The sequence below is a fragment of the Diabrotica virgifera genome, chromosome 6 (assembly GCF_917563875.1).
Source record: "Diabrotica virgifera virgifera chromosome 6, PGI_DIABVI_V3a".
Lineage (NCBI taxonomy): Eukaryota > Metazoa > Arthropoda > Insecta > Coleoptera > Chrysomelidae > Diabrotica > Diabrotica virgifera.
In genome coordinates, this window is record NC_065448.1 from 184,143,341 (window position 1) to 184,164,635 (window position 21,295).

Below are 21,295 nucleotides of genomic sequence, written 5' to 3' on the forward strand. Positions count from 1 at the left end.
CAGAGCCATCTGGACTATGGCTGCCAGGTAATTTTCGATTGTCCAACTTCCTTAATTAAAAGATTGGAGAAACTAAAATACAAAAGTATCCGAATTATAACTGGATGCATGAAATCTACCCCTATTCATGCTCTCTTAAGTGAAAGTGGTCAGATCTCGCTTAAATCTAGATGGGAATGGCTTAGCTCTAAATTTATATTAAAAAATTTAATGTTAATTGGCAACCCAATTATTTCCGCTCTCGACCTGTTAGACTTGGCAATTCAAAGGAACCAAAATCATTGGAAAAACAGAAGTATTCCATTTCTAGTGCTTTTAAAAAACAAATTTAAAAGTACTTATCCCAACTTATATTTAAGTGACTTATACCCATGCCATAACTTTGAACTAGACCATCAATTATCAACAATTCCAATCATAAATATCCAATCTAATCGTTCAGATGAACTTGCCTCAGTTCAACTCCAAAAAATAATTCTAAATAAACCTAGTCACACCAAATTCTTCACGGACGGCTCGGTTGATGATGAAGGATCAGCAGGCTTTGGTGTCTTTAGCCGAGAGATCAACTATTCTTATACCAGTAAACTATCTAAGTATACCCAAATATGTACGGCTGAGATTGTCGCAATTAATCATGCCCTCCAAATTATTTTGAAAAATGGGATTAAACAAGCAATCATCTGCTCGGACTCTAAAAGTGCCTTACAGAAAATAGACAGATCAACCTATTCTATGGAAACAGAACATTCATCGTTCATGACCAAGAGAGGCATCACTGAAACGAAAGAAAATAACGTTAATATTAGTCTGGCATGGATTCCAGGACACTCGAATATTAAAGGGAACATGGTGGCTGATAAACTAGCTAATATAGGTAGAACCTTAAATGTAGCTGCTGATATCACTCTTCACTATTCCAACTTTCTACCAGACATCAAGCATTCCATCTGGAATCGGTGGAAGCAAGAATGGCAGGGGAAAAATCGAAATAATTCATTTTACTCTAAAATTGTAGGTCAGATAGATAAACTCCCCTGGTACCACAATTTTGCATACCAAGACAGAAGACATATAACCACCATTATTAGAATGAGGACAGGTCATTGTGCTACTCCAGTTCACCTATTCAGGATAGGAGTAAAAGATGACCCATATTGTGACTGTGGCCGAGTTGGGTCCTTAAATCATCTGATTTTTGAGTGCCCTATAAATATGTCACCCAATTTTGACCTATATAAAGAATTAGCCAAGACAAATATCCCTACTCCCATTGAAATTTGCCTACTTATGTCCAACCTTAATCCACGTAGGATTAACCTGATCCTTAAATTCCTTAACTTAGCCAAACTTAATTTATAAATTAATCAATTCCCAAATTTGAATTAAAAAAATTAAGAAGATAAAGATATAAAAAGATATTGGACCTCCAAATGATAAAAGTCTTAACCCTTATGGTATAATATTGCCTTTCCTGTAGGGACTGTCTGGCCCTATACGAAGATGTTCCTGCTAATATATATTTAAAAAAAAAAAAATTGAGGCTTTAACATATATATTTGGAAATATTCGACTGCCCAGAGCAAGACAAGAGTATTTCCCTGGTGTAAGCTGGGCGAATTATCCCGAGGGATATAACCCAATAAAGGAAGAAGAAGAAGAAGAAGTCGGAAATATATTTCACGCATCAACAAGTGACAGAAAGAGGATACTGTTCTAATTACGGGTTTTATTATAAAATTTGACGTTATCAACTATATAGAATATCAAATATAAGTTTTGCTTCAAAATTTTTGTACAGAATTACAGCTACATTTGAAGTAGCTTAATACATTTTTTTTATTATGATTGAGTAATAAATAAATAAACAATTTATAAAAAACTTCAATAACATAATATTTTATTTTGTTATTTTATTCACTTTGACGGAAACCTAAACACAATCATTTCTTTACTCTGTGAATGACGTTAGCTTTGTATGTTTTAAATATTAATTACCAAAGTATAATTACTTACCTTAGAATTTCAAAGCCCAATATAAAATTAGTTGTGAAAACAACTGTTTGTGTAATATCACAGATTAACCCAATAAAGAAACTTCAAAACGCAAAAATTCGACAAAAACCGCAAAAAATTCAACTGACTGACAGCCACAAAAGTAAACAAAGCATAAACGTCAAACAAATTGTGCTTAAAATATGAAACATATCGAATCGTCTTTTTTGTACCTATCTCTTTTCAATGCACTGAGTCTAGATGGTTCATTAAAATAACATGTGTTTTTACTTAATAACAAACGGCAGCTGGTTTGTTATGAGTTTCATGCGTGGAAGAGAATGATGCTAGATAAAAAGTATGTGTTTTATCTCGCCAGGTATTAATGACGCACGGGTAAAAACTCGCGGACTCAACTGTACATATAGTTTTATATTGTAAAATATTTGGAAAAAAATATCATTTACTGTCTGCGTCCGTTGTTGAGAGTGTCCGTCGAAGGGAGTTAAAGGCTACAGGTTCATATATGACCGAATGATTTTTGTTTTAAAAATCGTCCGTATAGTGTGTCCGGCGTCCGGCGAAGAGAGGTGTCCGTTAAGAGAGAGTTTACTCTATTTAGAAGAATCAGAGGACACAAATGGCTCTAAATAACAATTCTAAAATTCAACACAACTTTCAGTTTTAGGTATGCCAACAGCTAGCAAAAAATTTAAGAAAAACTTATACATATATAAATAATTTTATTCAGATACTACGACCCTGTCTACCTGAGTAATGATATTTGTCAAATAACTACGAGCTAGACGTTTTGGTACGGCAGCATTTAAATTATTCAAAGAAAACAGAGAATGTATGTGATTAACTATTGACGTTTGGAGCTCTATACGCCCTAAAATATAAGAAAGGCGTTAAATCAGATTACGTCGTAATTTTGTAGGCTTTACAAGTGAATAAGTATAATTTGCAGACGTTTAATAGAGCACTCTCTAAAAAGTTGAAGCTTGGTGAACATTTAGGGTTAGGGTGTTTTAATTACGCAATATACAAGGTGAAAAGGGTTAAACGTGTTTTATTTTTTAAAGAAAATACGTGAAATTAAACGAAGCTGTTAAAAAATTCATTTTCACTAAAAATGAATAAACATTTTCAATTTCGCTTCAACCCAAAACTGCAGTCGTATTGTATTTCTAGTTCAATCAGAGAGTACAGCAAGTATCTCTACTGGTTTCGGGACTTCTTAGCCTCTCATCAGGAGATAAATATGCTCTTCTCTCTGAATGAACCAGGATAATACACCGAGAACAGTCACGAATTGAAACGAACGAAAAGGCAGATATGTCCTAGCGACATTATTTGCTAGAAAAAATTTAAGTTTTTAATCTAATGACACATAAAATACCATTTATGTTCTACCAGATTTTATAATTAATGGACAAACGAAGAGAATCTAAAGAAAAAGATGATCAGAATGGAGAATACAAAAGACTAAATAGAATAATTTGAAGAAAAATAACCGCAGCTAAAGAAAAGTGGCTGGAAACAAAATGCGTCGAAATAGAAGAACTGCAACAAAAGCACGATTTTTTTAATTTACATAAAAAGGTAAAAGAGTTTACATCAACTACCAAGCGAAAAACTTTTCACACCATGCTGAACACGGATGGCAAACTGCTAGAATCAACGAAAGATAAACTGAAAGAGTGGGAAAACTATATTAAAATTCTTTTTCATGACATACAAGAAGAACCAATATTGGAAAATAACAACGAAGTTCCAGCAATTCTGAAATCTGAAATTATAAATGCAATTAACCAACTCAAAACAAATAAAAGCCCAGGTCCAGATGGAATATACCCAGAAACGTTGAAACTAATCAGTGAAGAAAATATCGAAATATTTGTTCTTTTGTTCAATCGCATTTATAATACAGGCTAATAAGGGGGGAGCCAAGGAAGACTCCCCCCAAGACTGGCTAGAGTCGGTATTCATCCCACAACCAAAAAAGTCAAACCCACAACACTGCAATGAGTTCCGTCTGATAAGCCTTATGAGTCATGCAGTAAAAGTCCTGTTAAAAGTCGTACATAATCGTATCTATAGAAAGTGCGAAACAATCATCGGAGACGATCAGTTTGGATTCAGAGCCGGCATGGGAACGAGAGAAGCCCTCTTCAATTTACTAGTTCTCGCGCAAAAATGCTACGACCAACAGAAAGATATATTTATATGCTTTATATACTTCGAAAAAGCATTTGATAGAGTAAGACACGACCTACTATTAGAACGTTTGCAAGAAGTCGATTTAGATGGAAAAGACATCAATTTACTAAAGAACTTGTACTGGAACCAAAACGCCAGAGTTAGGATCGAGGGTTCCACATCCGCAGAGGTAGAAATTAGGAGGGGAGTTAGAGAGGGATGTGTTCTGTCGCCTCTGCTGTTTAATCTTTACTCCGAGTTTTTATTTAAAGAGGCATTGGAGGACGCCAAGGATGGAGTCAAAGTGAATGTCGTAAATACCAACAGCATCAGATAGGCCGATGATACGGTGTTGATCGCGGATTCCGACTTGGGTCTACAACGACTCATCGACAAGACCAACTCGACCGGTGAGCAGTTTGGTATGAAAATAAACATTAAAAAAACCAAAGTGATGTCAGTCCGAAAAAACCAAACCTTGCACAATAAATGGGCATATTTTAGAACAAGTCAATAGATTTAACTACTTGGGATGTTGGATCGATAGCAGCTTAAATCCGGATCTAGAAATAAGATCGATAATAGAACAGGCCAGAAAATCTTTCGAAAAAAATCAAAAAACTGCTATGTGATTCTCGAATAAATCTCGAAACTACGTTTATCCAAATGCTACGTCTGGTCGACTCTTCTCTATGCAGTTGAGACATGGACCCTTAAAATATCAACCATAAATAAGTTAGAGGCCTTTGAAATGTGGATCTACCCGAGAATTCTCAAAATTTCGTGGACATCGCATACCTCAAACGAAGAAGTGCTGCATAGAATAGGCAAGGCAAGAGAACTTTTCAACGCAGTGAAAGTTAGAAAAACATCATACCTAGGCCACATACTGAGAAATAATAAGTACCATTATGCTCAACTTATCGTGAAAGGAAAGATCGAGGGAAGGAGAGGACTAGGAAGGAAAAGACTATCGTGGCTCAGAAATATCCGACAATGGACAGGGCTAAATTTTTAACAGCTAATAAGAAGAGCTGAAGACAGAGAAGAGTTTGCAATTGTAGTAGCCAACCTCCATTGAGGAGACGGCACTTTAAGAAGAAGAAGAAGATTAAAACAATGGAAAACCTAGTCTGGTTACACCTTCTCTGCTCTCGGTGTATTATCCTGGTTCATTCAGAGAGAAGAGCATATATGTATCTCCTGATGAGGGGCTCAGAAGCCACGAAACCGGTAGAATTACTTGTTGTACTCTCTGACTTAACTAGAAATACAATACGACTGCAGTTTCGAGTTGCAACGAAATTGAAAATGTGTATTTACTTTTAATTTATATATTTACTCTATTTGGAGTGCTAAGGAAACCCTTTTCGCTGGAAATTTACAGCCTGAGTAGATAAATATGTGAGTTATAAATTGTAAAATTCCCTCATCTTCCTATAGTTCTCAGAATTCGCATGGCTTGCATTTTTAGAAGCCCAGGATGGTGTAAACAGAGAAGGTTTTCCATTGTTTTTAATCTGGTAGGATATAAAATGGTATCATTTATATCTATTAGATTAAAAACTTAAACTTTTTTCATTTTCAATTCTAATCTATTTGGCACGCATTGCAGCTAAAACCGATGGGTGTGACATGACAGGAAACAGCAAGACCTGCCGCATGTGGTCTTGTATCTTGTATCTTCGCCGGGTGACAATAAAATTAACTTAATTTTTAAATGACATATAACTTCTACTCAAAGAATCTATATATAATATGAAAATAAGCTGTTTATTTATTCATGCAATAAAACACATCAAAGATTGTCACTGGGAATTTTAAGTTATAACAATATCAAAACAGTGTTTCATAGATAATTGAATTCTCTCTAGCGCGTTAAGTAGGAAGTGACAGGAAAAAACGTACGTCCGTACATAGAATTTAGAAAATTATGTATTCTTTGACGGGTATGTGCATATTAAAGCGACTTGTACTTATAGATGTATAATTGGTTAGCGATTACAATAGGTACTCTAAATAGATAACCAATCAATGATACGAATAAAACTAATTTGACACAAAAGTAATAGATCGTGACAGTACTTTCACAATGTCAACGGGTAAAATGACAGTTGTAATTTCCATGTTAGTATTTTTTAACGACTTAGATATAAAAAATATTTTGTGTCATTGGTATATTCGGACATTGTATAGTGAAATTGCATATTACATATATTTATTTCTGCATTCAAATATTTTAAATATTAATATCATGGCAAATATTTGTATAAATATTGATATTTATACAAATATAAATATAAATATTCTGACAACTGTCAGATTTAACTAAAATGTCATGCAATGATTGGCGTCATCATGACGTCAAAATTAATGCCGCGATGAAAGAAAGGTTTGTTATAAACTGTATTTAAAATTGATTTTTTTGCATTTTTTAAGAACAATTAATTGGATGAAGAACTGTAATATGTCAAATGTTTTAATGCGCCTTGTGCCGTATGTACAAAAAGTTAATTGCTGAGTGCTACTAACGCTTTGAAGCTCCGACGTAAACAAACTTTTTTCAACCATTTTATTTTATAGCGTTCATAATATACAGAGTGAGTCTGTAATTTGGAATAAATTCAATAGTTCAAATACTAATTGTTTTTTTGAAAAATGCTCAGACCTGTCGATTAGTATTTCAAATCTAAATTTTTTCCATACAATAATAATGTATACAGGGTGTCCCAATTTAGAAATATAACGTCGTCGTTGATTTTCTTAAATGACAACACTGTCATTTTGATAGCTATTTTGATAGGGTGTGTAAAGTTATAAAAAACTGCAAAATATCATATTTTTATTCCCTACCATTTGCAAGATATGTCATATCTCTAAATTAAGACACCCCGTATACATTATTATTGTATGTAAAAATTTTTGATTTTAAATACTAATCGACAGGTCTGAGCATTTTTCAAGAAAACAATAGTATTTGAACTATTTTTATTCCAAATTACAGAAATAACTTTGTTATTTTTTATTATCGTGTAAATGGTAGGGAATAAAAATTTGATATTTGGTAGTTATGTATAACTTTACACACCCTATCAAAATAGCTATCAAAATGACAGTATTGCCATTTAAGAAAATCAACGATGATATCATATTTCTAAATTGGTACACCCTGTATACATTATTATTGTATGTAAAAAATTTCGATTTGAAATACTAATCGACAGTCTGAACATTTTGCAAAAAAACAATTAGTATTTGAACTATTGAATTTATTCCAAATTACAGACTCACTATGTATAGGGTGAGGCAGATAAAGGGCCTACTAGAAATATCTCAAGAACTAAAGGCAACTAAATCATGAAAATTGAAATAGAGGGGTTTTGAAGACTGAACAATTTAATGAAAATATTTTCATCTATTTGGTACTTCCGGTTATACCGGAAGTTGCTTATAACTTCGTTTTTTTAATGGGACACCCTATATATTTTTACATTTTTGGACTCGCCTTGATTTCTTCTTTCTTAAAATGTGAGGTTTTGTAATATTATACAGGGCAGTTTAAAGGATAATTACGTTTTTTTTATTAATTTCGTAGCAAATTTCACACCCTGCAGAATTGTAGTAGTTTGACATCCAAATCTCTATTTATATTCAAATGATTTTTAATATAGTTACCTATTCTTAAGAATTATTAGTATAGCTAAATTTTTAATTCTAGTATACAGGGTGGGTCGAAACTCGGTATGAGTGTTTTGTGAGTTTTCTTAAATGGAACACCCTTTATTTTATTATTGTAATGGAATGCTATTTTATGGTACTTTTTAATTTCTTAAGCATTCCCTATACCTAACTCCTTTAATTTGTGCTTAATTGTTAATTGCACTGACAATCTTATCTACGTATGTATTTTGATAGCTCAACCATTATTGGCAATTTTAAGTATCAGACTAGATTAATATATTAATATGTATTTATTACCGAAAAATTATTTGAGTTTGAATATTTTCACGGCCAACCTAATAAAATTTCACGAATTTTGTGTTGCAAATAATGTTAGGTTTGAATCATCTACAACTCACAAATTATAGCCGTTAGGTATAGGGAATGCTTAAGAAATTAAGAAGTACCATAAAATAGCATTCCACTACAATAATAAAATACAGGGTGTTCCATTTAAGAAAACTCACAAAATACTCATTCCGCGTTTCGACCAATCCTGTATACTAAAATTAAAAATTTAATTATACCAATAATTCTTAACAATAGTAGACTATATTACAAATCATTTAAATGTAAATAGAGCTTATTGTGTCAAACTATTACAATTTGACAGGGTGTGAAAGTTGCTACGAAATTAATAAGAAAACGTAGTTATCTTTTAAACTACCCTGTATAATATTACAGAACCTCATATTCTAAGACGGAAATAATAAAGGAGAGTCTAAAACTGTAGAAATATATAGGGTGTTCCATTTAAAAAAAACGAAGTTACAATCAACTTCCGGTATAACCGGAATTAGCAAAGAGACCAAAATATTTTCGTTAAATAGTTCATATCTCAAAACCCCTGTATTCCAATTTTCATGATTCTTTTACCTTCAGTTAGAGCTTATTGTGTCAAACTATTACAATTTGACAGGGTGTGAAAGTTGCTACGAAATTAATAAGAAAACGTAGTTATCTTTTAAACTACCCTGTATAATATTACAGAACCTCATATTCTAAGACGGAAATAATCAAGGAGAGTCTAAAACTGTAGAAACATATAGGGTGTTCCATTTAAAAAAAACGAAGTTACAATCAACTTCCGGTATAACCGGAATAAGCAAAGAGACCGAAATATTTTCGTTAAATAGTTCATATCTCAAAACCCCTGTATTCCAATTTTCATGATTCTTTTACCTTCAGTTCTCGAGATATTTCTAATAGGCCCTTTATTTGCCTCACCCTGTATATATTATGGGTTTACAACGTTCTCCGTCTTCCGATACCCGTTCGCCACTTCTCTCAGTCCGCACATTGATCTACTTCCTGCCAACTTTTCCTCGGGCTAGCTCTTCCTCTTCTATCTTGAGGTTTCCAGTTTTTTACTTGTTTTGGGATTAGGTCTTCATGCATTGTTTGTAAGTGACCAAATCATCGTAGTTGTATTTAGTTGATTTTCTCATTTATTATATGCGTGACCTTCATTATTTCTCGTATCCGTTTATTGGTGACATGTTCTCTTCTTGATGTTCCTGCAGCTCTTCTCCAGAAATCCATTTCGGTGACCTCTAATATTCATTTTGATTTTTCCTTCATATGCCATACTTTGCAGCTGTATCTTATACTGCTTTTCACTACGGCGTTAAATATATTTTTCTTGTTTTGGTTGTTTATCTGCTTGTCCCAAAGTACTGAGTTTGAAAGCGTAATTGCTTTCCTGCCCTGAGTATTTCGTTCTTTAATGGCTCCGTCCAGTGTTCCATCATTCGTGATTTTCATACCCAGGTATTTATATTCGTTACATTTACTGATTGTTTTTCCTCTTCTAGCAAGTCCTGTTGCGTTCCACCGATGTTCATATATTTGGTTTTGCCTATGTTGATCTCTAGTCCCCATTTCCTGTATTGCTCTATTAGCTTTCTTGGCATGTAACAGATATCATCGTAGTCTTCTGCTATTAGTATTTGGTCGTCTGCGAAACAAAGAGTAGATAGTGTATGGTCATTTAGTGGGAGTCCCATGTTCTTGCATTTCCGTTCCCAATTTTTAAGAGCTTGTTCCCAATATATTTTAAAATGTGTTAGAGAGGCAGCATCCTTATTATAGCGTTTATACCGACATAAAAAAAGAATCTGATGTACTTTGTACGAACGTAAGAAGTTATACTTCTATTATTATATATGATTTCAACAAAATTAATATACTTTAAACAGTTTATTTATAAAAAATGAATAACCATTTTCAATTTCGTTGCAAAACGAAAATACAGCCGAACCATATTCCAGTCCAATCAGAGAGTGCTGCAAGCACCTCTACCGGTTTCGAAACTTATTAGTCTCTCATCAGGAGGCACATATGCTGCTCTCCCTGATCCAACCAAAACAAACCCCAGCGTGCAGTCCCGAATTGCAACGAACGAAATGGCATAGATGCCCTAGCGGCAACTGCTAGCAAAAGACTAAGTTTTCACTCTAATGGCATATAACATATCCCACCAGAATGAAAACAATGGGAACCTTCTCTGGTTACACCTCCGAGGCTTCTACAATTTGCAAGCCATACGGATGCTGAGACTAAGGAAGATGAGGGAATTCTACAATTTACAATTCACGTCACATCTGCTCAGCGCGGTAAAGTTCCAACGAGACTGGTTCCCTTCATACTCCACACAGAGTAAATGTAAATAAAAAATGAATAACCATTTTCAATTTCGTTGCAAAACGAAAATACAGCCGAACCATATTCCAGTCCAATCAGAGAGTGCTGCAAGCACCTCTACCGGTTTCGAAACTTATTAGTCTCTCATCAGGAGGCACATATGCTGCTCTCCCTGATTGGACTGGAATATGGTTCGGCTGTATTTTCGTTTTGCAACGAAATTGAAAATGGTTATTCATTTTTTATTTACATTTACTCTGTGTGGAGTATGAAGGGAACCAGTCTCGTTGGAACTTTACCGCGCTGAGCAGATGTGACGTGAATTGTAAATTGTAGAATTCCCTCATCTTCCTTAGTCTCAGCATCCGTATGGCTTGCAAATTGTAGAAGCCTCGGAGGTGTAACCAGAGAAGGTTCCCATTGTTTTCATTCTGGTGGGATATGTTATATGCCATTAGAGTGAAAACTTAGTCTTTTGCTAGCAGTTGCCGCTAGGGCATCTATGCCATTTCGTTCGTTGCAATTCGGGACTGCACGCTGGGGTTTGTTTTGGTTGGATCAGGGAGAGCAGCATATGTGCCTCCTGATGAGAGACTAATAAGTTTCGAAACCGGTAGAGGTGCTTGCAGCACTCTCTGATTGGACTGGAATATGGTTCGGCTGTATTTTCGTTTTGCAACGAAATTGAAAATGGTTATTCATTTTTTATTTACATTTACTCTGTGTGGAGTATGAAGGGAACCAGTCTCGTTGGAACTTTACCGCGCTGAGCAGATGTGACGTGAATTGTAAATTGTAGAATTCCCTCATCTTCCTTAGTCTCAGCATCCGTATGGCTTGCAAATTGTAGAAGCCTCGGAGGTGTAACCAGAGAAGGTTCCCATTGTTTTCATTCTGGTGGGATATGTTATATGCCATTAGAGTGAAAACTTAGTCTTTAGTTTATTTATATTTTATTGAAATATTAAACTTATAAAATGTATAAAAAAAAATAAAAAAAAGAAAAATTTGCATCGGGGCTCGAACCCGCTTATGTTAGGAGATTTAGTTGGAAATTAAGGCGCCTTAGCATATAGCTACGCCCGTCATGTGGGAAGATAGACCAACGGAACGTTTTAAACTTCTTGACAGTTCTGAATTTAATCAAATTAGTTTGATTTTTGTGGAAATAAAATATTAAAACACAACAAAACATAGAGTAAGAAAACAATATATTATATAAAGATTGGTAGAAATTTTTTTGGTAATCAAATTATGTAAATCAAAGCATTACCTACAAGGTAGGTACTTACATTTTACATTTTCCAAATAGATACCTATGTAATTTTTTATTACAATACTGAAACATTTACAATTACGTACCAGTTGCTTTTAAAAACTATTTAAAAAGTCACTACAATTATAAACTTGCTTTTGTTTCTGTCCTCACATAAATAAAAACTAATATGCACAACATTTGTTTACCCATAATAGACATATTGAACAATTATTATTGACAGGTCATTGTAATTTCCCAATCAGAGCACGTATAACATTTCAGCTCCGCCCAGAATCAAGACTTTTGATGAATTCGCGCATATATACATTTACTCCCAACGCGCCTAAAGAAGTAACTTCAAAAATATTTAATATGAAAAGTATGTAACTATTCTATAATAAAAAATAATGCCTTTTGTTAACAATTTTTGGATGGCAGTGCACGTGTTAAGGCTTAGTTATATGTTTCAAGTAATTTTTTCTTCTAGTTTTGTGCTCAGCTTTTAACGTTCTTAAGCATATGGTTTCTAGTTTTCTCCAATATTTTGGTTTCGGTTGGCTTCTTACTATAATTTTATGCCTTAATTAACGTAACTTATTTTGTTTATTTAAAGTCTCCATCTTACTTTGCACTATTTACGTATTAAATATTATTGTAAATTTACTACAAGAATAAAAAACGGCTGTAGAAATGAATGGTGCACACAATATTCCAGCTACTAAAACCTGATATGAATAATAAGTGGCGCAAAAATGTATTGTCATTCTGATGGAAAATAAAATTATTATATTTTTGTTTTGAAAGATTTTTCCATAGTACTTGCTATATTTGAAGTAAAACGCGCCACAAAAAAGTACCTTTGATAAAGTTTGCAGTTTAAGGCTCTTTTCTGGCGCGTTTTACTTCAAATATAGCAAATACTATGGGACAATCTTTCAAAATAAAACTATAATTTTATTTTCCATCAGAATGAGAATACATTTTTGCCCTACGTAATATTCGTATCAGCCCGTTTGTAGCTGGAATATTGTGTGTGTCACTCATTTTTACGGAGTTTAGCCATTTTTTATTCTTGTATCAGGAGTTTTCCAGAGTTTTTTATAAATTAACATGCATAATACATTATAATCGATGATTCTCTTATACCGTAAGGTGTCGAGGTGTCTTCTTTAATCGTTATTCTCTGCGAACTTACGCCACTTTTTTCGGTCCCTAGCTAATTCTTTGGCTTCCTGCCACGATTTTACTCTATTCTGCAATATTTCCATCACACTTGTATTCCACGTTTTCCTTGGTCGGCCGCTCCTGTTTTTCCCTATCGGCCTCGCTTCTCATGTCATTTTAACCTGTCTGCCGTCGTTCATTCTAAATAAGTGCCCAGTCCATTTTAATTTCTTTTCATGAATTTTTTCCTTTAATGATTTTACTTTTAATTCTCTTCTAATATCTTCGCTACGTCTTTTATCGATTCTCCTAGCTCCCACGACTTTTCTTAAATACCTCATTTCCGCTGCTTGCAATATCTTTTCTTGTTTGTCGTTCAATACCCAATTCTCTGCTCCATATGTAGGTACCTACGTAAATTGTTTTAAGTATTATCATTTTGGTTTTCCTAGTTATTTCTTTTTTATTTAAAAAGTTTTTATACAGCGAATGATATGTTCTTGTGGTTGCTTTTATCCTATTTCCAATTTCGTCTTCTTGTGTCCCCTTCTTATTTAAAATTATTCCAATTATTTAGTATAAATTAAATAAATGTATAAACTTTATTGGAATGTTTATCGATTACACGTTAAGCATTATAAATGCCTTTGTCGCATTATCGTCCAAATAATCTAGTGGTTACGACACTACAGTTGTTGTGAGAGGGCAATCCAAGTTCATATCCCAGTCATCCCAATGTTTATTTTTTTCAATATAATTCTTTAGACAGGGTGGTGTCTGCGTAACTTGGAACCATATGGGAAACTTTTTTAATATCAATTTTACGAAAAAAAGTCATTCTTTATAAATTGCTCTGCATAGTCTAAAACCTAAGATGCAATCATCAGATATCAAATTTTGTCAACAGTATACGAGGTATGTCAAAAAATATGAATTTCGCTCAAGAGCAAACTACCTTTATATTTCAAAATATCAAAAAATTTTATTATGAAAAGTTATTTGTAATTAAAAACCATATTCAAATATGCAATAAGATCCTTCTACTTGAAAAAAAAATTCTGAAATTTTCCTAAATTACCGATTCCAAATATCATTTTTATTAATTAGACATGTAATAACTCTTTTATTAATAACTTTAGGAAAAAAGTTATTCTTCGTAAAAATCTGTGCATGGTCTAAACCTCAAGATGCAACCATCAGTTATCCAAGTTTGTTAATTTTATACGAGTTGTGTCAAATAATATGAATTTAGAAAGAATTCTTTCTAAATTCTTTCTATATTAATATTATTTGACACACCCCGTATAAAATTAACAAACTTGGATAACTGTTGGTTGCATCTTGAGGTTTAGACCATGCATAGATTTTTATGAAGAATAACTTTTTTTCCTAAAATTATTAATAAAAGAGTTATTACATGTCAAATAAATAAAAATGATGTTCGGAATCGGTAATTTAGGAAAATTTCAGAATTTTTTTTTTTTCAAGTAGAAGGCTGTTTTTTCATATTTGAATATGGTTTTTAATTACAAACAACTTTTAATAATAAAATTTTTTGATATTTTGAAATATAAAGTAGTTTGCTCTTGAGCGAAATTCATATTTTTTACATACCTCGTATACTGTTGACAAAATTTGATATCTGATGATTGCATCTTAGGTTATAGACTATGCAGAGCACTTTATAAAGAATAACTTTTTTTCGTAAAATTGATATTAAAAAATTTTCCCATATGGTTCCAAGTTACGCAGACACCCTGTATACATCAAATGTACACTAGATTTTTTCCTATTCGGAATAGATAAAAAAATATTGGGATGGCTTGAAAATGAGCTCTCATTTCCCGATCAAGTTTAGCGTCGTAACCTCTATAACCTTATAGACCATTTCGGTGATAATGGTTAAATGGTTCAACTGATTTTGATCACTAAACATGAGATTGACTGGTATTTACCAGTAGTGCTGATGTACCCAAGTTCAATTATGATATCTGAAGGTAATAATAGGATTAAGGGCCGGTATTTCCAACCTCACTTAAGCCAAAGCTTACTTTACGCCTTTGCTTAAGCTTAGATGCCTGTATTTCCACTTCAATTTGAGGCTTAAGCCTAGGCCTAAACCAAATAATTTTAAGCTCGCGCGGGAGTTGGTTTAAGCCTTTGCTTAAAATTTGTTTTCTGTTTTTTGAGGTTATTTCTACAGACTATTAATTATAGAGTTGTTTCGAAAACCAACTTTTAAGTAATAACGTTATTATTGGATTATTAAATAATAATCTATTAATTTATTAATCGTAATAACGATTATTAAAATTCTTACTACTTTTGGAAGGTGTAGGCACATGAAAATCGTTTATTTCTACAATGCTTGGTAGGTATATTTATTTTACAAAAATAAACTTACATTCTAATTTGACATTTTAAGGAATATATCGAATAAACAAAATTACAAAGACGGATCTATTGCTTATGCAAAATAACAATAAAAATATAACCAGAGAAAATATAGACAATAAACTAAAAACACATGTACCATGTACACAAAATTAAGTGAAGTAAAAATAACATTGATACAAGATGACAAGATAAAATTAAAATGTCGACAGTAGTGGTTTTTACCTCAGAACAGTTAGCTCTGGCACTTTGACGTATTCAGAGGTACCAAACCAATTAACTTTACAGCTGAGCATCAGTTTAGTTAAGAGAATGATGGAAATACGGCACCCAGCTTAAGCTTCTCCTTAACTTTTGACACAGGCTTAGCTAAGCAAAAGCTTAAGTAGCTATTGAAATACCGGCCCTTAGAGAGCTTAAAAATCCAATTAAATTTTTCCAATCGGAAATGGATTTTATCATAATTATGAGGCCTGGAGGGACGCCGGTGTTCAACATTCCTCCATGGAGAGTTTGGAGTAGTTCCAATGTCTCTTTCCAGCGTTTTGCACTTGCAGTAAGTTCAATGTGTCGCTAAGCCTTCGATAGCTAAGAGGAGAACTTTTAATGAACCGTAAGATGCTGTAATTCTGGCCTGTTGAATTGTTAATGTAAATAAAACACTTTCTATTTTGCTGTGACTGTAATGAAGTTGAAAAGGGCAAGAAATAGAATTTTACATGTGAACAATTGAGTTAATAACTTATCCGTGAAAGACGCCACTACACATATATTTACACTTTGTACCGGCTTTTTGCTTAGCGGCGTGAAGAATTCTCTTCGAAAAAGTGTAAATGAAAAGAGGTTTTTGCGTACGTTCTTAATGAGTGTTGATAGTTGACTGACTGTTGCACCCCGCTCTTTCATCCCGTTAACAAATATTTCCGTTGGGTGCTTTGGGTAAAAGAGAGAGGGCGGAGATTAACATTCTTGGAAGTTTTCTTCAGGCACTGCGTAATGAAATTATTTATAGTTGTTACAGAGGCGGCGCGGAAATTTGTTGTTGGTGAAATAGAATTTATTTTGGGTGGAGAATACAGTTCTCCAACATTCCCCCCGGCGTTAGAGCCTTGTGGTCTAACCTACTCTTCTTTACCTTGATTAGGGAGAACTGAAATTTTAGAGATTGCCCTTGTGAATTGACCATCGATGGTCTTCAACTTGACCACTCTGACTTTGCCATCTTGCCCGGGCATTGTATCAACTACCCGTGCTAAAGGCCATTTTAGAGGAGGTACATTATCCTCTCTCAGAAGAACTAAGTCATTGACTTTTACGTTTTCCCTTGGTCGGGACCATTTTGGAGAATTTTGTAACCGGTTCAAGTAATCAACAGACCACTTTTTCCAGAAACTTTGTTGTATTTTTGCAATTTGCTGAAACATGGATAGTTTATTTTCCGGAATTTTTTGTAAGTTTTGCTCAGGATGCGCTGACAGGCTGGAGCCAATTATAAAATGCCCAGGACTGAGAAAGGTGTAATCTGAAGGGTCGCTGGACATGGAACAGATAGGCCTTGAATTCATCACAGCTTCAATTTTAACCATGACAGTGTAAAACTGTTCGAAAGTGAAAGAAGAACAGCCTATTAGCCTACGCATATGATATTTTGCGCTTTTTACTGAAGCTTCCCAGAGCCCAGCCCAATGAGGAGATCTAGGAGGGATAAACTTCCACGAGGTTTGATTTTCAGAAAGGTATTCCATAATGGTTTGAGAATTAGACTTATTTTGAAAAAATTTGTGTAAGTCATAGAGTTGGTTTCTTGCACCAGAAAAACATGTGGCATTGTCACTGTAAATGACAGTTGGGTTACCACGTCGGGAAATGAACCTCTTAAGTGTTAATAGAAAGGAAGAAGTTGTTAGATCAGAAACAACCTCAATGTGCACAGCTTTGGTCACCATGCACACGAAAATGGCTATGTATGCCTTGATTTTTGGCGCTTTTCGGAGTGAAGAAGATTTTAACAGAAAGGGTCCACCATAATCTACACCCACTTTTTGAAAGGGTCTTGTTGTAATGGACAACCTATCTTCAGGTAAATTACCCATAAGCTGTTGTGCAGGAGCACACGAAAATCGGAAACATATGGTGCAGTTGCGAATGATTCGTTTTGCTTCCTTTAGACCATTGAGAGCCCAGAATTTCAAACGAAGATTTGAGAGAACTGTTTGCGCACCAGCATGTCCCAATCTGAGATGTTCATTTTTGATGATAAGATTGACGATAGGATTATTGGATGGGAGCAGTATCGGATGTTTTTGCAAATAGTCTATGTCGGGACAGTTCGTAAGTCTGCCTCCAACTCTGAGAAAATTAGAAGAATCTAAAAATGGTTTTAGTGACATGAAGTTTTTATTCGAAATAAATTTGTTATTTTTAAGCGCCGAAATTTCTTTTGAAAATGCATCACCCTGTATTTTCTTGATGATGAAATCCATTGCATAATTTAACTCCGCAACAGAAAGAGGTTCAGAAATTTTTTGTTTTTTACAATTAGAAATAAAACGAAATACGTACGCTACTGTACGTTTTAAGCGTGAAATATTTGAGAAACGTGAGAAAATTTTTATCCAGAAATTTTCCACATTAGAATTTACCACGAGGCTTATTTTTCTTTCCTCGGGTAGTAGTCCTGTCGCCAGGGGGGGTACAACGGCCTCGTTAATTCAGATGGACTTACCCAAGTTTTTTTTATGTATTTTGACCCGTAGAACACGAATTTTTTGGGTAACAGTTGATCCGGATGTCGATAAGATTGTTATAGACCAAGAACTTGAGGAATCAAATAACAGCGATTTTTGGCAAAACAAAACAATATTTTGTATTTTTTGGGTCATTTTAAGCAAAAAATATTTCTACAAGTTTTTTAGTAGGATGCACAGTTTTCAAGATAAACGCGGTTGAACTTTCAAAAAATCGAAAAACTGCAATTTTTAAACCCGAATAACTTTTGATTAAAAAATAAAATAGCAATTCTGCTTAGCGCCTTTGAAAGTTCAAGTCAAATTATGTCGGTTTTGATTATTTGCATTGCTAAAAATTTATTGTGTTATTGTTAAACAAAGCTACAAACAACTAGTGCGTGAGTGATGTTTCTATGATTTCTCATTTAAAATCGAACGAGTAGGTAGAATAGGTACTAGTGCAATCAAGTCTATTTCTACGTTACATGCGTTAAAACGCATGTAAAAGCACGGGAAACCCTACGTGTTTATAGCTTTGTTAAACAATAAAAAAACAAATTTTTACCAATGCAAATAATCAAAACCGATATAATTTGACTTAAACTTTCAAATGCGGTAAGCAGACTTGCTATTTTATTTTTTAATCAAAAGTTATTCGGGTTCAAAAATTGCAATTTTTCGATTTTTTTAAAGTTCAACCGCGTTTATCTCAAAAACTGTGCATCCTACGAAAAAACTTGTAGAAATATTTTTTACTTAAAATGGCCCAAAAAATACAAAATATTGTTTTGTTTTGCCAAAAATCGCTGTTATTTGATTCCTCAAGTTCTTGGTCTATAACAATCTTATCGATATCCGGATCAACTGTTACCCAAAAAATTCGTGTTCTACGGGTCAAAATACATAAAAAAAACTTGAGTAAGTCCATCTGAATTAACGAGGCCGTTGTACCCCCCCTGGCGACAGGACTATAGGTTTTCGAGAACTCGTGTCATTTACTAGATTTGAAACATTGAAATTTTTATCTCGCAAGCATTTGGGACCTTGCCACCAGAAGTCGCTATTGAGAATTTCAGAACCAGACATACCTCGAGAAAGAAGGTCTGCGGCATTTTGCGCAGACTTTATGTGAAGCCATGTAAAGTTTTGAGTCAACTCTTGGACAAGAGCTACCCGGTGAGCCACGAAAACCGACCACCGACTTGGATGACTTTTACACCACGACAGAGCTACTTGGGAGTCTGACCAGAGGCTGACTGAATGAAATTTTATAGATTGATTTTCAAAGATAGAAATTATTTTTGCAACAAGTTTTGAAAGAAGAACCATTGCGCACAGCTCAAGCCTAGGAAGTGTTACCGTCTTTAACGGAGTTATCCTTGATTTGGAAGAAACTAATGCACAAGAGATGGTCTCATCTGAGTAGAAAGTTCTTAGGTATACGCATGCGCCATAAGCTGCCATGCTGCTCTCTGCAAATCCATGAAGCTCAACCTTCAGAATTATTTTTTCAGAAAAATAGAAACGAGGAATTTTTAATTGTTTTAATTGTGACAAGTCCTGTAGAAAGTTGTTCCAATCGTTTAGAATAGTTTTGTCCGAAATTTCTGTGTCCCAGTGAATTTTTTGCAGATATAGTTTCTGCATAAGCATTTTGCCTTTAACAATAAACGGATTGATGAGTCCAAGAGGGTCGAAACATTGCGCTAACGCAGATAGGATTTTTCTTTTTGTTGCTGGTGGGCAGAAATTATTTTCGGGGACGGAAATTGTTATTTGGTCTTCCGCAGGGTCCCATTTTAGGCCTAGAACCTTACTGGAAGTGGAATCGAAATTTAGGTCATATTCCTGAGTAGTATTTTTTGAATGTTCTGGGTTGATTTGTTGTAGGAATATGGATGAATTTGAATGGAATTTATGTAAAGTAAACCCATGGCGGTTTAGAACAGAATTTAATTGCTGAAGTATTTCGAGCAATTCTTCAATATTATTTGACCCACATAAACCATCATCTACGTAGAATTGGTTTTCGAGAAAATGCGAGGCCAATGGGAATTTAACTTTATTTTTATTTGAAATTTCTTGCAAGACTCTCGTCGCAAGAAACGGGGCGCTATTCGTCCCGTATGTGATAGTATTTAATTGAATACATTTTATAGAATCGTGGGTATCGATCCTCCATAGAATATTTTGTAGAAAGCGTTGATCTTTGTTGATCCACGTCTGTCGAAACATTTTTTGAATGTCACAGGAAAATATGAATTTGTATTGCCTGAAACGAACCAGAATGTCGAATATATCGGGTTGAACCTGATACCCTTTTAATGAAATGTCGTTCAGACTTTTTCCTGTAGAGCTTTTACAACTAGCGTCCATGACGACACGCAAAGTTGTACTTTTATTTTGTTCGTTGATGACACATAAATGTGGAATAAAATATTTTTTGTCCGAATTTTCATTTACGAACGAAAGAGGTACATATTCAGCATGCCCTAAAGAAATATATGTGTCAATGAAATTTTTGTACTCGAAAAATAATTTTTTATCTTTTTGGAATTTATTTTCGAGTGAAAGAAAACGCCGTTTGGCTATAGAAAATGAATCACCCAGTAATTGGTGTTCTTGTGCACTTTTTAATGGAATATCTACTTCAAAGCGTCCATTTTCAAGGATCTTTGTTGTAGTTTGAAATATTTGTTCGGCCAGCTCGTCAGCTTCCGACAGAATAGGTTTTTGAGAAAGTTCTTCCATGTTCCAGAATTTCGTGAGCAGCTCGTCCGTGCTACACGTAGAAAGTAGAGCAACATCTCCAGAAGCATTGTTTGCTACTGTAGGTGCCGTCAAGTGAGGAGCAATCACGCCGGCTATTAGGTACCCCAGATGAGAAGCCTGCAAAACTGGAAGCCTAGGGCCCAGGGGAATTATGTCAGGAAGAATTAAGTCGTAGTACAAATCAGCCCCAACCAAGATGTCTACCTGACTAGGTTTGTGATATGAATCGTCGGCGAGAAAAACGTCCCTTGGAATTGGTAATTTTTTTGTAAGAATGCGGAACTGTGGAAGATTGGAAGTAATATTTTCTAAGATGGCACATGCAATTTTGAAGGACTTTTTATTATAGTTATAATGCATTTTTATGTTGACCATCTTTTTTGAAACCGAATTACTTTGGCCTATGCCAGAAATGTTT